The sequence below is a fragment of the Kogia breviceps genome, chromosome 11 (assembly GCF_026419965.1).
Source record: "Kogia breviceps isolate mKogBre1 chromosome 11, mKogBre1 haplotype 1, whole genome shotgun sequence".
NCBI lineage: Eukaryota > Metazoa > Chordata > Mammalia > Artiodactyla > Physeteridae > Kogia > Kogia breviceps.
In genome coordinates, this window is record NC_081320.1 from 1378791 (window position 1) to 1392051 (window position 13261).

Sequence of the window (13261 nt, forward strand, 5' to 3'; positions counted from 1 at the left end):
CAGTAGGGCACCAGCGGTGGAGGAATCATCTTGGAGAGAGGGTAGTACCTCTACCACTACCTTAAAAAAAAAAAAAAATGCAAATGAAAGGACCGACAAGGGATTAATCTCCAAAATATGCAAACAACTCATAGAGCTCAATATCAAAAAAAAAAAAAAAACCAATCAAAACATAGGTGGAAGATCTAAATAGACATTTCTCCAAAGAAGACATACAGCTGGCCAAAAAGCATATGAAAAGAAGCTCAACATCACGAATTATTAGAGAAATGCAAATCAAAACTACAATGAAGTATCACCTCACACCAGGAAGAATGGCCATCATCAAAAAAATCTACAAACAAATAAATGCTGGAGAGGGTGTGGAGAAAAGGGAACCCTCTTACACTGTCGGTGGGAAGGTAAATTGGTGCAGCCACTATGGAGAACAGTATGGAGGTTCCTTAGAAAACTAATAATAGAATTACCACATGACCCAGCAATCCCACTCCTGGGCATATATCTGGAGAAAAGTGTAATTTGAAAAGATACATGCACCCCAATGTTCATTGCAGCACAATTTACAATAGCCAGGACATGGAGGCAACCAAAATGTCCATCAACAGAGGAATGGTTAAAGAAGATGTACATATATACAATGGAATATTACTCAGCCATAAAAAAGAATGAAATAGTGCCAGTTGCAGCAACATAGATGGACCTAGAGATTGCCAAACTGAGTGAAGTAAGTCAGACAGAAAGACAAATATCATATGGTATCCCTTGTATGTGGAATCTAAAAAGAGGGGTACAAATGAACTTATTTACAAGGCAGAAATAGAGTCACAGATGTAGAAAACAAACATAGTTACCAAGGGGGAAAGGGGTTGGGGATACATTGGGAGATTGGGGTTGACATATACACACTACTAAACATAAAATAGATAACTAATAAGAGCCTACTGTATAGCACAGGGAACTCTATTCAGTACTCTGAAATGACCTATATGGGAAAAGAATCTAAAAAAGCATGGATGTATATATGAGTGTAACTGAGTCACTTTGCTGTAAAGCAGAAACTAACACAACATTGTAAATCAACTATACTCCAATAAAAATTAATTTAAAATAATTTTTAAAACCCATGGCTCAAGCACACACCAGCTACCATAAACCCTCCCTTCCCAGACTGGAGCTTAAGGAAGATGGGAATGCCTTTTTCCATTTTCTTTAATATCCGTCAAGCATTGGACATTACTGAATTTATTTCCTCATCCAGGTTGCCTTTGATCTTTGTTTTAACCAAGTTCAGCAGGTAGCAGAGGGACTTGTGAATCTTTGCTGTAACTGTCCGCCATTGGTCCCTCTCAGGAAGATCCTGCTATGATTGCTGCTGGGGCTTTTTGTTGTTGCTGTTAATTTATGACAGCTTATAAAACAAGATAAGTCTAGTTTCCCTTTCTAGAATGACTTCTTTCCTTAGAAGTACGTATCTTAAAAGGATTCATTGAGGAGTCCCCATGAAGATATCTTTGTAATTCTTCCAAGTGAAAGTATTTTTTGGTTTGCATAGTATTATTTAGAGTTTCTTGTAAATTAATCCTAAAAGTACTTGGGAATTTGCTGCAAACCAGTGTTCCTTCCATGATGAGTCAAATAGTTACTATTTGAGGGCTGGAAGGTGACCCTTCGTGAACCTGTTTTTCAAGCTACAGCAGCAGAGGTGTTTGCAACACTATCAGATTTTGTTTTTCTGAGGAATACTGCTTTCATGGTACCAGACTTTTTTCTCCTCAGTCTTCTCTCCAGATGTCAGTTTTGTCTCAGGAAGTGACTTCCCGATTCAGCTAATAAAGTGTCTGCTCTTCCATATTGATCGGGGAATGAATGACGAGTGTCCCCACAGGCACAATGCCTGGCATGTCGAAGATGCACAATAAGTGTTTTGTTTTAATGGAAAACACTGTGCAAATCGTTCATAATGTTGCATCACATGGATAATTTCAACAATATGCATTCATTCCAACTGAATAAAGGTAAGAAGTTTTCCTGCAATGTGGCTCTACTGCCAGCCAAGCCCTGCATCTGCAGCCCAGCCCAAGGAACAATCTATTCCAATCCTGGAGGTAAAATCGGCTTTATTAGGATCTTCCTTTGTAAGCAATTTAAGAGATTTTCAACAGTCAATTTGATTATAAGAAGTTTTACCTTACAAGTTTATTCAAGTACATAATCCCTAGGAGAATCTGCTTTAACTGGCTTTAAATACTCTAAGTGTTATCGTGCATACAAATGACTACTTATTCTGTGAAACCATAAAGAGCAAGAGAATAGAGAGATGAAGTTTATTTCAGCTTAGAGAACTTTCTAATAATCATTTTAAACAGGCCATGGACTGTGGCATAAGGTAGAACACTCGGCCTTTGGAAATATTTGGTCAGGGGTTACATGAGGACCAGAAAAGCTAAAACAGATCATTTTAAAGCACCCCTGTGACTGATGTGGTATTGAGAAACATTGCTCTAGGCCTTCCACTCTGACCAAAGTTTCAGCCCAAATTTGGCTGACTTAGAATGAAGTTTAATAGTAAAGTAGGATTGTAAAAGTTTTTCTTTTTTTTTTAAACCAAACTTTACGCTACTCTGATCAAAGAACCTGGAAGTGCCTGTTAGAATATTCTTTTGGGTCTCTAAGAAACTTTGAGCTAAATGCTCTAGAAAGATAATTGAGAATCCTTGAGATTTGTCCAGAAGTTTCCAATATTAATGAATGTAATCTTCAAGTTTTGTCTTCATCCATTCGGGCTGCTGAAACAGAATCCCATAGACTAGGTGGCTTGCAAACAACAGTTACAAGCTGAGTTTGTTTTTCACAGTTACGGAAGCCGGGAGCGCAAGATCAAGGCCCCGGCAAATTTGGTGTCCAGTGAGGGCCTGCTTCCGAGTTCACAGATGGCCGGCTGCTCCCTGTGTCCTCCCACTGTCGTGTCACAGGGTCTCTGGTAAGGACACTAATCCCGTCATTAGATGAAGCCCTCCAAAGGCCCCACTTCCTCACACCATCAGCTTGGGGTTTGGGTTTCAGCACTAATTCTGGGGGACACAGACCTTCAGTCCGTGACGAGCTTGCATGCACCAGGCAGTTACTTGGTTGCAGTCAGCAGTTCCACACCCTGCTGCAGGCTGAGTCAGCAGCGAGGGGGGGGGGGGGGGGGAAGCTGGCCAAGGGTGTTCTTGGGCTGCAAACACCGTCAGTTCTCCCAGGAGGCAGGCTGTGTACGCCAGGCAAGGTTTTAAGCACTTTATAAAAAGTAAGCTGTTTAATTCTCCCACCTCCCCCGGCCCCAACTCTAGGATCTACGTTTCGTTGATGAGGAGTCCACGGCAGAAGCTGGCTGCTTGCCCAACTTCACAAAGCGAGTTGGCAGCAGAGCCTGGCCTTGAACTCAGGCAGCTGGGCGCCTGGCCGCGCGGGACCACGAGCTGTGCCACTTCTCTGGGAGCACAGAAGGCAGGGCTACCACCCTGTGATGCAGAGAATGCACTGTCCCCGTGGAAGAAGAGACCAGACAAACCGCAGACAAGCACTAATGGGCGAGACAGATTGGACTTGCACACTTAATATTGTTTCCGCACAGGAGAAGAATAGAACTGGACTTTTGGGTGTTTGGTCCTTTCCATCTCACCTAGGGTAAAATTCATCTGCGGTGGGAAAGAACATCTCTCTAGCTCCCAGTGGTGGAGTTGCTAAAATGTGCAGGGTTTGGTTACATTTGTCTCCTTCCTCTCCCCCAACCTCCACCGACTTGTCTGAGCACTTGAGCTCTAGTGGAAGGGCCCATCCTGCATAATCCTGGGATTATAGGTGGACCTGGAGGAGAACCACTAACACAGCAACCACTTTCCTTACCGTAAATTTCTAAATTTGTAACCCACTAATTCCAAATTTTGGAATCTCATTTTGGAATTGGCAGATGCTTGCCTTTGCTCTACTACAAAGGGTGATGGTTGAAGATGGCTGAATGTCTTTAAGAACATAATTTTTTTTTAGAAGGTAATTTTCTCTTTTTTAAAAAATAGATTTATTTAATTAAGTTTTTTGGCTGCCTTGGGTCTTTGTTGCTGCACGCTGGCGGCGAGCTGGGGCTACTGTTCCTTGCTGTGCGCGGGCTTCTTATTGCGGTGGCTTCTCATGTTGCAGAGCACGGGTTCTGGAGCGCAGGCTTCAATAGTTGTGGCTCGAGGGCTCTAGAGCACAGGCTCAGTAGTTGTGGCGCATGGGCTTAGTTGCTCCGCGGCCTGTGGGATCTTCCCGGACCAGGGCTCGAACCGGTGCCCCCTGTGTTGGCAGGCGGATTCTTAACCACTGCGCCACCAGGGAAGTCCCAAGGACAGAATCTTTAAGGATATTTGCTCATTGCTTGCAAACTACTATTAAGAAATGAGTTACTCGCTACAACTTTGATACCCAATTAACTATGTATGAACTTCAAATGAATAAAAATGCCTCGCTTTATTTACTATTTTTATATTTTTAAAAATGTATGCTCATGGACAGTTAGAAGAAGAAAGGGCGAAAAGTAAGATTACTCATTTCTCCGCCATTTGCATCCCCGCGTAACTCCAGCTAACGATTCCTTCTATACTTTTGGGTATTGGACTTTTCTTTAATTCAGGCTGGCTCTCTCCTTGATTTAAAATGATATACCCAGTTTTTGCTGGGTTATACGGCATGCCGACGTTGAAGAAGTGAGAGAAAGCTGGTATTGGGCTTCCCGCCCCAGGGCGCCCTTGCAGCGAGAGGCGTGCGCACGCCCGCCCCAGGGCTTCCGCCGCCGCCGCCCGCGCGCCGGCTTCCGGTCTCCTGCCTCACTTCCGGCTCCTCGCCGCCCACAGCACGCTCTGTCCCGGCCCGGCGCCCTTCTCCGAGATGCGCAGGCAGCGGGGTCGTTTCCTGCTTCCGTTCCCAGCCCTGACCAGTTGACGGTTTGCCGCTGTCCCGGGGCCCTGGTTTTCTGGCCCCTGTCTGTTCCCGAGAGCAGATACCTTCGTCTCGCGCAGCCATCCTGAACGTGCTTCCTCTCAGGAGCTGTTTAAAGACTGAGGAATGAACGGCTCTTCTGCCCGCCTGGCCCTCCCGCCGTCTAGACTTTGCCCACAACTTTCGGATCTCCAAGAAGGGGATGCACCTGGAGCTGCTTTTCCTCAGGCCCGTGCCGAGGGGCGCTGGTGGAGAGCTGCTCGGAGGTGAGTCTGGGCTCTGTGTGAGGCCATGTTGTCCATTTAAAAGCCATCCCACCCGAGTTATATCTTCCCCAAGGCCTTGCCCAGTGCCTGTTCCTGGGAAAGTGCCTTCCAGGAGAGGTAACGCGTTCAACCTTAATCGCCACTAGAAAACCGTGCATTCCTTGATCAAAAAGCTGGAAAACCACCTTCAGAACAAATTTAGCGTCCTGAAAAGACTCCACAGCAAGATTGGTAAGGTTGGGGTGGGGAGAGGAAAGGAGAAGGGAGAGAGGACCCAGGAGAGCCCGAGGTGGGGCGCGCGGGATGGCGATCTTCTCCTGCGCCACCTTTGTGCCCGTTTAAGTCTACGGAAATATGATGGTCGCCCGTCTGTGCACCCTCAGGGCTCGGCGTCCCCTGTCAGCCTGCAGGCCCCGGGAGGGAGGCTCTGCATCCCCTGCTCTGGCAGCTGTTTGCATCAGAGTGTTCACAGGAGACCACGGGGCCTGGCTATGGTCCGAGGCGCAGCTGAAAACGACGCCATGGTTCAGCCCATAGTACAAAACTGTTTTGCGGGAACCTCCCCTGGGGATGTTCCTGGAGGTCAGCTCCTCCTTCCTCGCTGGCGGGGATACTAGACTCTGCACCGGGTGACCCTTCTGCTCGCGGCGGGTTCCACGCACTTCCCGCCGTCCCTTGCTTGAGCACAGGCATCTGTCTATTCAGGTGTGGGCTGTGTTGAAATTAAGCCCTTAACTAACTGGGGAGCAGGTGAACAGAATAGAGGCGTATTTAAGCGAAATGATGCTGGGGGCGACGGGGGCTTTAAAGCACCACCATGCGCCTTTCATTCGAGGCTAATTCTGCCACTAGTGCAGGATATTGAAAAGGGAATTCGTGACACTAGTGGAAAGTCGGGCAGGCTAGACCTTGAGGTCATTTTAATTAGAAACTTGTGTGATATGGATGCTTATTCTCCTCCAGAAACCTAGCTGCAGGTCACGCCCAGTGTTCGCAAGCCCCAGGACCTATGTTTTTTTTGTTTTTTTTTTTGTGGTACGCGGGCCTCCCACCGCTGCGGCCTCTCCCGCCGCGGAGCACAGGCTCCGGACGCGCAGGCCCAGCGGCCATGGCTCACGGGCCCAGCCGCTCCGTGGCACGTGGGATCCTCCCGGACCGGGACACGAACCCGTATCCCCCGCATCAGCAGGCAGACTCTCAACCCCTGCGCCACCAGGGAAGCCCGCAGGACCTACGTTGAAGCAGACATTTGTCAGCCTAGTTTGAGTTTGCTAAATAGAAATGAATTGCACTTGTAACATCTTATAATTCAGATTTTTCATCAATTCATGGTGATCTCACCCCCAGTTAGTATTGCTTTTAGTATTTTAAAATACTTAGATATAATTGACTCATGAAAAACCTAGATTACTTTCTCCTTGAAAACAACCACCGTTTCTTTACAACTGGGAAATTGATTTGCCATTTAAACTTAGGCAGCTATGTATTTTGAGTTTCAGTAGTTCATCTATAAATTGGAGGTGATAAATCCTGTATGTACAGCCCATCACACTGAGTGGTTTTGAGATTCAGATGATATATCGTGAGGATGGTTTAAAATACTAAATAAAGTACTGACCGCATAACAAGTGGAATTAAAGCGGGAGTTCTTTTTCCCTCTTTTCTCACCAAATCAGGCTGTTTTCTTCCTCTTCTAAAATCATAAAAAGGCATAGGGTGATGTGTACCAAATTTAATCTGGTCTTTACCTCTGGGGAAAAGGAGAACGAAGTGGAGAAACTTAACTGTATCGATGGAGTTTTGTTTCTTTAAAAAAATCTGAATCAAACATAGCAAGATGTTTAAATATGCTAAAGCTGGGTGATGGGCAGACATTTACTGTGTTTCCCTATATGTTTGGAATATTGCACAAGGGAAAAAAGAACAAGACAGGCATTCTTTGGTCTTCTGTGTCTCCCTCCCTCACTGGGCTGCTTATCTGAACTCATTCATGATAAAAATGTAAGTGGTAAAGCCCAACTGTCCCGGAGACCCGGCGAGCTTGCCCGGAAGAGGCCACGGCGGGAGCGCCGGCGGGCAGAAGGGGAGTGGGCTGGTCTGCAGGCGGCCACACGCTCCACTGCAGCCCCGTCCAAGCCTCACGTCTCTGCCCCGCACAGCTAGCTACGCCTGTCACACCCGCAAACCTGGGAATTCTGCTTAGACTGGCTTCCAGACTGCTGCTCGCAGGTTAGGAAGATCAAAGCGAGGTGTGCGCCACAGTGCTGTGTCACCCGCAGGCAGGCTGGCCGTGGGGAGCCTCCGGGAGCAGAGGCTTGGTGCGGTCCTCAGCCTCGGCATGCTAGAGCCGCGTGGAGGCACCCAGCCCTGGCGTGCACGCGGCTGGGGCAGTGCGGGCCTGGCTCCACAGCCGAGGCAAAACCCCAGACTTCTGTACGGAAGTGAGGAGAATGCACACGGAGAGCACCCAGTTCTCTGTATACACTGATGACTTTTCAATAAACTCATCCCAGCGGCTGTGTAACGGGTCACCCAGAATGAGACACAAGGCGATACCAGCCCTAGGAAACCCTCTCACACCCCTTCCAGGCACCGCCCTCCTCACAAGGGCGACCCTCTCCTGGCTCGTGACTCTGATGCCAAAGATTTGTACTCCTTGTGTCTGACTTTTTTGCTCAACAGTATTTGTAAGATTCGTCCGTGTTCTCGCTTATGGTGGTCACTGTCTATCCTCCTTGCTGTGTGGTTGCGTGACTGTACAGTTCCTCTCTTCTGCTGTTGACGTCGATGCGCGCTTTTGCTTGGGGCCTCGTGAGCTGAGCTGCTGTTCGCGGGCGGCTGGGTGATGCGGAGCGCTGGTCCTGGGGCGGCGGCGGCGGCGGGGCCTGGCTTCCGGCTTCTCCATCTTCCGGGCGGTGAAGGCGGGGCGGCCCCGTGGTCCTCTGTTTGGTGGTTTTCTGGGAGGGTCCTCAAAGCACCGCCTGCGGTCGCCCCCTGTCACTCTCGAGGCCCGGGGGACGGCAGGGGTCCCGTCTCCTGGTTTCTGTCACAGGCAGCTAATCACTAACGATTAAAAAAGGGTGTTTCGGGGCTCCCCTGGTGGTGCACTGGTTGAGGGTCCGCCTGCCGATGCGGGGGACACGGGTTCGTGCCCCGGTCCGGGAAGATCCCACGTGCCGCGGAGCGGCTGGGCCCGTGAGCCGTGGCCACTGCGCCTGCGCGTCCGGAGCCTGTGCTCCGCAACGGGAGAGGCTGCAGCAGTGAGAGGCCCGCGTACCGCAAAAGAAAAAAAAAAAAAAAAAAAGAAGGGTGTTTCCTGTTTTCCCGAATGTGGCCACATCAGTTTATACGTGTACGCTTCCCTCACTTATGTCCACATTCGTATTCTCATAATTTCTGCTAAACTCAGCCTTTTCCCCCAAAGCTGTCTGCCTTTTTTTAATGTGCTCCTTATTTTATTGTTTTAAGTTACATGGAATAGAGTTTCTTTTCTTCTTCATTGAGGTATAGTCGATTTACAGCGTCGTGCGATCGCTGCCGCACAGCCAAGCCTGTCTGCTTGCTTTATACCTTTTTCTGTTTCACACGTTTCACCAACATGGCGACGTGCTACCTTTGCACAACGGTACAGCTCAGGTGGTACGTTCAGTCTACTTTTAAACAGTAGATATTTTTAAACCTTAAAAAATTTAAGTGAGATCATTATTCCTTTCCCTCTAGAGGAATCTCATGTTCTTGGCAAGCAAGTTGGCAGTTATGTGTCCTACTAAATATAAATCCTACTGAGTAGCCACTAGCGAATATAAACATTACGTTCCCTAAAGTAGTTTTTGAAAAATAAATTATATTGATTTTTTTATTTTACTGGGCCTTATTTCCACAAGCTTGAAAAATGATAAATCTCTACCTTAATATAAAAATTAGCTTTATAAATATTTACTAAATAGAGAATTTATTTTAAAATCCCAATCCCACTTGGTACTAATTTGAGTTTAAGTATGAAAATATTTGTATAAGTGTGTATATGTATATATATATATATATATTTTTTTTTTTGCTGATATTTATTCATTAAAAGTCACTCTGAGCTCATACAAGGAGAGCAGCCGTGTGCTTCCCCCATTGAGGAAACAATGATCCAGGGTCCCAGGCTCTGCCCTTAAGAGACCCAGTCAGAAGTGAAACAGAACATGCCCCCAAATAGCTGCAGTGCAGGAACAAATAAGAAAAACATCTATGTGACTTATTCAGACAAGGTGATGCTGAGGTTTAGAATGTTGACTGAAAAAATTACACAGCCTAAAAGTTGAGAGTTCTGTTTTATTTGGCAGATATTCTTAGGACCTCAGACCCGGGAGGCAGCATCTCAAGTAACCCTGAGAGAACTGCTCCAGGGAGGTGAGGGGAGAGCCAGGTTATATAAAAGTTCTGCAAGAAAGGGCAGGTAGCCCGAACTTCAAAAGATTATTGTTAACTAAAGAAAACCAGATACCTCAATGAGTTTAGTGCTTTTCTCTGTATGGGAAGTTGCAAGAGTCTGGGCTCACTGAAAGCATTCCTTTGATATGCACCTCGGCCATCTGGGGCCAGTATCCCCTGTTTTCACATCCCAAGTGAGTTTCCGTTTGTCAAGGCTCACCAGAGTGTCTGCAGTCCGATGGCTGCTAGGTGGCAGGTGTTCTTTGTTTCCTTCCTGAGTCCCCTCAGGGCTCGCCAGCTCGTGGTTGGAGGGCTGCAGTTGCTGATGACTGCGACATCCTTTCTTTACTGAGACGGCGGGCAATATTTTATTTCTCAAGAAGATGAGATCATTTCCATCTGGAGGATCAGGGAAGACTTGTGGGGTAACAGCTAAAGATGTATAAGGATGGACAGTTTCCAAGATTAAACACTTGACATACATATTTTGAAAATACCCTGCGAGCCCTGGTTCTCTGAAGATTGTGTGAGCTGTGGCCTCGTGGTCACCATCGGATTGCAGGTACCATCTCTTCCAGTTCTGGCTGTCCACATGCGATGTTAATGCAAGTTCACGTGCCCGATGTACACTTGACGCCAGACAAACTGAAACGTCAGAGTCTGGAGCAGAGAAGGGTTTATTGCAAGGCCATACAAGGAGACGAGGTGGCTCTTGCCCTGAAAAGCCTCGAGCTCCCTGAGGGGTGTCAGCAGAGCCTTTTTATTGATTGATTGATTGATTGATTGCCGTACGCGGGCCTCTCACTGCCGTGGCCTCTCCCGTTGCGGAGCACAGGCTCCGGACGCGCAGGCGCAGCGGCCACGGCTCACGGGCCCAGCCGCTCCGCGGCACGTGGGATCCTCCCGGACCAGGGCACGAACCCGTGTCCCCTGCATCGGCAGGCGGACTCTCAACCACTGCGCCACCAGGGAAGCCCAACAGAGCCTTTTTAAAGGCCGGGCTGCCCCGACCGTGGGGCCCACGCTGACCCCTGGGCTGGGACTGGGTGTGGGCAGCAGCCAGGTGGGAGGAAACAGGTGTCACGTTATCTCTTCAGTACGTGCCGTCCAAGGTGAAGCACACAGGTACCGTTTTGGATTTCTTTCCATTCCAGTTCCTTTCGGCTCCAAAATCTTAATAAGTTGCCATAAACTTACTGTCATTCCTTTGTATCGTGCCGGCTTGGGAGAACTGCGTCAGGCAGGGTCCTGGCAGAGTCAGAAGGCACATTCAGCTAAATTTTTGGGAAAGACTTTCCAATGAAGTAATGATTTTTAAAAGAGTAGACAGGAGGAAGGGAACGAGCAGGGAAGGCTGAGGCTCCCAGGGAAGCTGTCCCCACCCTTGGGCCTGTGGAAGAGCTGCCCCCCGGGACTGCCCCCCAGAAGGACATGTCACTGCTGTCCAGCCCTCATCTCCCTCCTGCAGCGACTCTTGGGGGCGGGTGGAGGTGAAGACAAGGCTAAAAAGGAAACTTGGCTAGAGAATGAATCTGGGGGCAAACGGATGATATCTAACAGCACAGAAAATGGGTGTCGGACTCAACCTAAGAGACAGCTAGCTTCCTAGACTCCCACCGACTGGCTGATTTCCAGAGTCAGCGGACGTGTGCTTCTCCTGTAGCTGAGAGTTGATTCTATTTAATTCTCTTAAAAATGTAGTTTGTGCAGCAGCTGATACCATATGAACGCCATTGTGGAAATACGGATTAACTGGTGGTTTTGATTGCAGTTGGTCACTTTTTCCGGGGAGCTTTTGATGAACTGGCTACATTGTATGTTGCATGTTCCCTGTTGCGTTTCCCCTGTGATACTGTGATTTCGTTTTTCTACCTGCCTATTTTCCTACTACAATGGTAAGCTTTTTCAGGGCGTGGATTTTCTCATGTTCCGTTCTGAATAGTCAGCACAAAAATGTGAGCAAGTAACAAGAGACTGTAAGTTGAATAAGCTTACTTGAAAAATAATTTAAATGTTCATAAATAAAATGTATAATAATTGAAATTTAAACAAAAAATAAACTTAAGGGACAGCCTTACACCAGGAGAGGAAATCAACTGGAAGACACATTTAAAGAATTTTTCTAGAATATAGCTCAGAGAGACAGATTTTATTTTAGTGTAAAAAAGAAGTTAAGACACAGAAAGGATAGGATGACATCAAAGATACCTGCATGTTGGGCTTCCCTGGTGGCGCAGTGGTTGAGAGTCCACCTGCCGATGCGGGGGACACGGGTTCGTGCCCCGGTCCGGGAAGATCCCACATGCCGCGGAGCGGCTGGGCCCGTGAGCCGTGGCCGCTGGGCCTGCGCGTCCGGAGCCTGTGCTCCGCAACGGGAGAGGCCACAACATTGAGAGGCCCGCGTACCGCAAAAAAAATTTTAAAAAAAATAAATAAAAGATACATACATTTAGGATTTCAGTAGGAGAGAATAGAGAGAAAGAAGAAGCAATATTTAAAGAAATAATGGCTGGGAATTTTCCCCAGCTGATGGAAAAACAGCAGTCATTGACCAGGAAGTCCAACAAACCACAAAAACCCAGGCCTAGAGACATACTTAAACTGACGAACATGAAGCAAAGAGAAGACATTAAAACAAACCAGAGAGAAAAGACAGATCATCTCTGGAAAATGGACAGTTAGGCTGAGAGCTGATGTCTTGATAGCACAGTAAGTGCCAGAAGGTGGGGTATGATGGCTATAATATAAGTTATTTGCAAATGACATAAAGTTACAACAACAGATGAGTATCCATGAAGAAATTAAAAACTTGTGTCCATGAAAAATTAATCAGTCGATCTAAGAAAGAAATGGAAACTTTTATTTATTTTATAATCTGGGAAGAACATCTCAGAAAGCTCTGAGAATTCTTCCACCCATTAGAGAAGTCAAGGCACAGTCAAGTGTTTTGAGACAGAGGGCTGTACATCAAATGACATTATTTTTTTATTTTTATTTTATTTCACTTGGCTGCCCCGTGCGGCTTGCAGGATCTTCCCGACCAGGGATCGAACCCAGGCCCCTGCAGTGAAAACGTGGAGTCCTAACCACTGGATCTCCAGGGAATTCCTTCCAATGACATATCATTGACAGTTTACATAATCCAGATCTAAGCCCAGTCGTGGTGGGCCATGTGAGCGCTTACAAGATCAAGAAGGAATGTTATCTTTTAAGGAGTTGTCTTGTTGATGCTGGGAGAATGTTACTCTTTATGGTTGAGCAGGTATTTCTGCTGGTGGGCAGCTTTGGTGGACGCCTAATGCAGATACACGATGCACAGTGAGGGGAGAGAGGAGGCCAAAGGGCAGAGAGTAGTTTTTTATGTTTGAATTTTTCTTGTCTTGCCGTAAAATCTGAATTTTATTTCACACTGGTAAACAGTCATGATCATCTCTTTCTCATTAAATATTGCATTGCTGATACGTTTACTTATTTTGTCATCTGCCAGCGCCCACTTGCACATAGGCTATGGCAAGAGCCTAAATGCTATTACCAGTTTATGGAGAATCCTGAAACTGATGATGTTTTATCCTAAGTTTTTCTAAAATTGCAAAAAGAACAGTTTTTGACTGTGATCT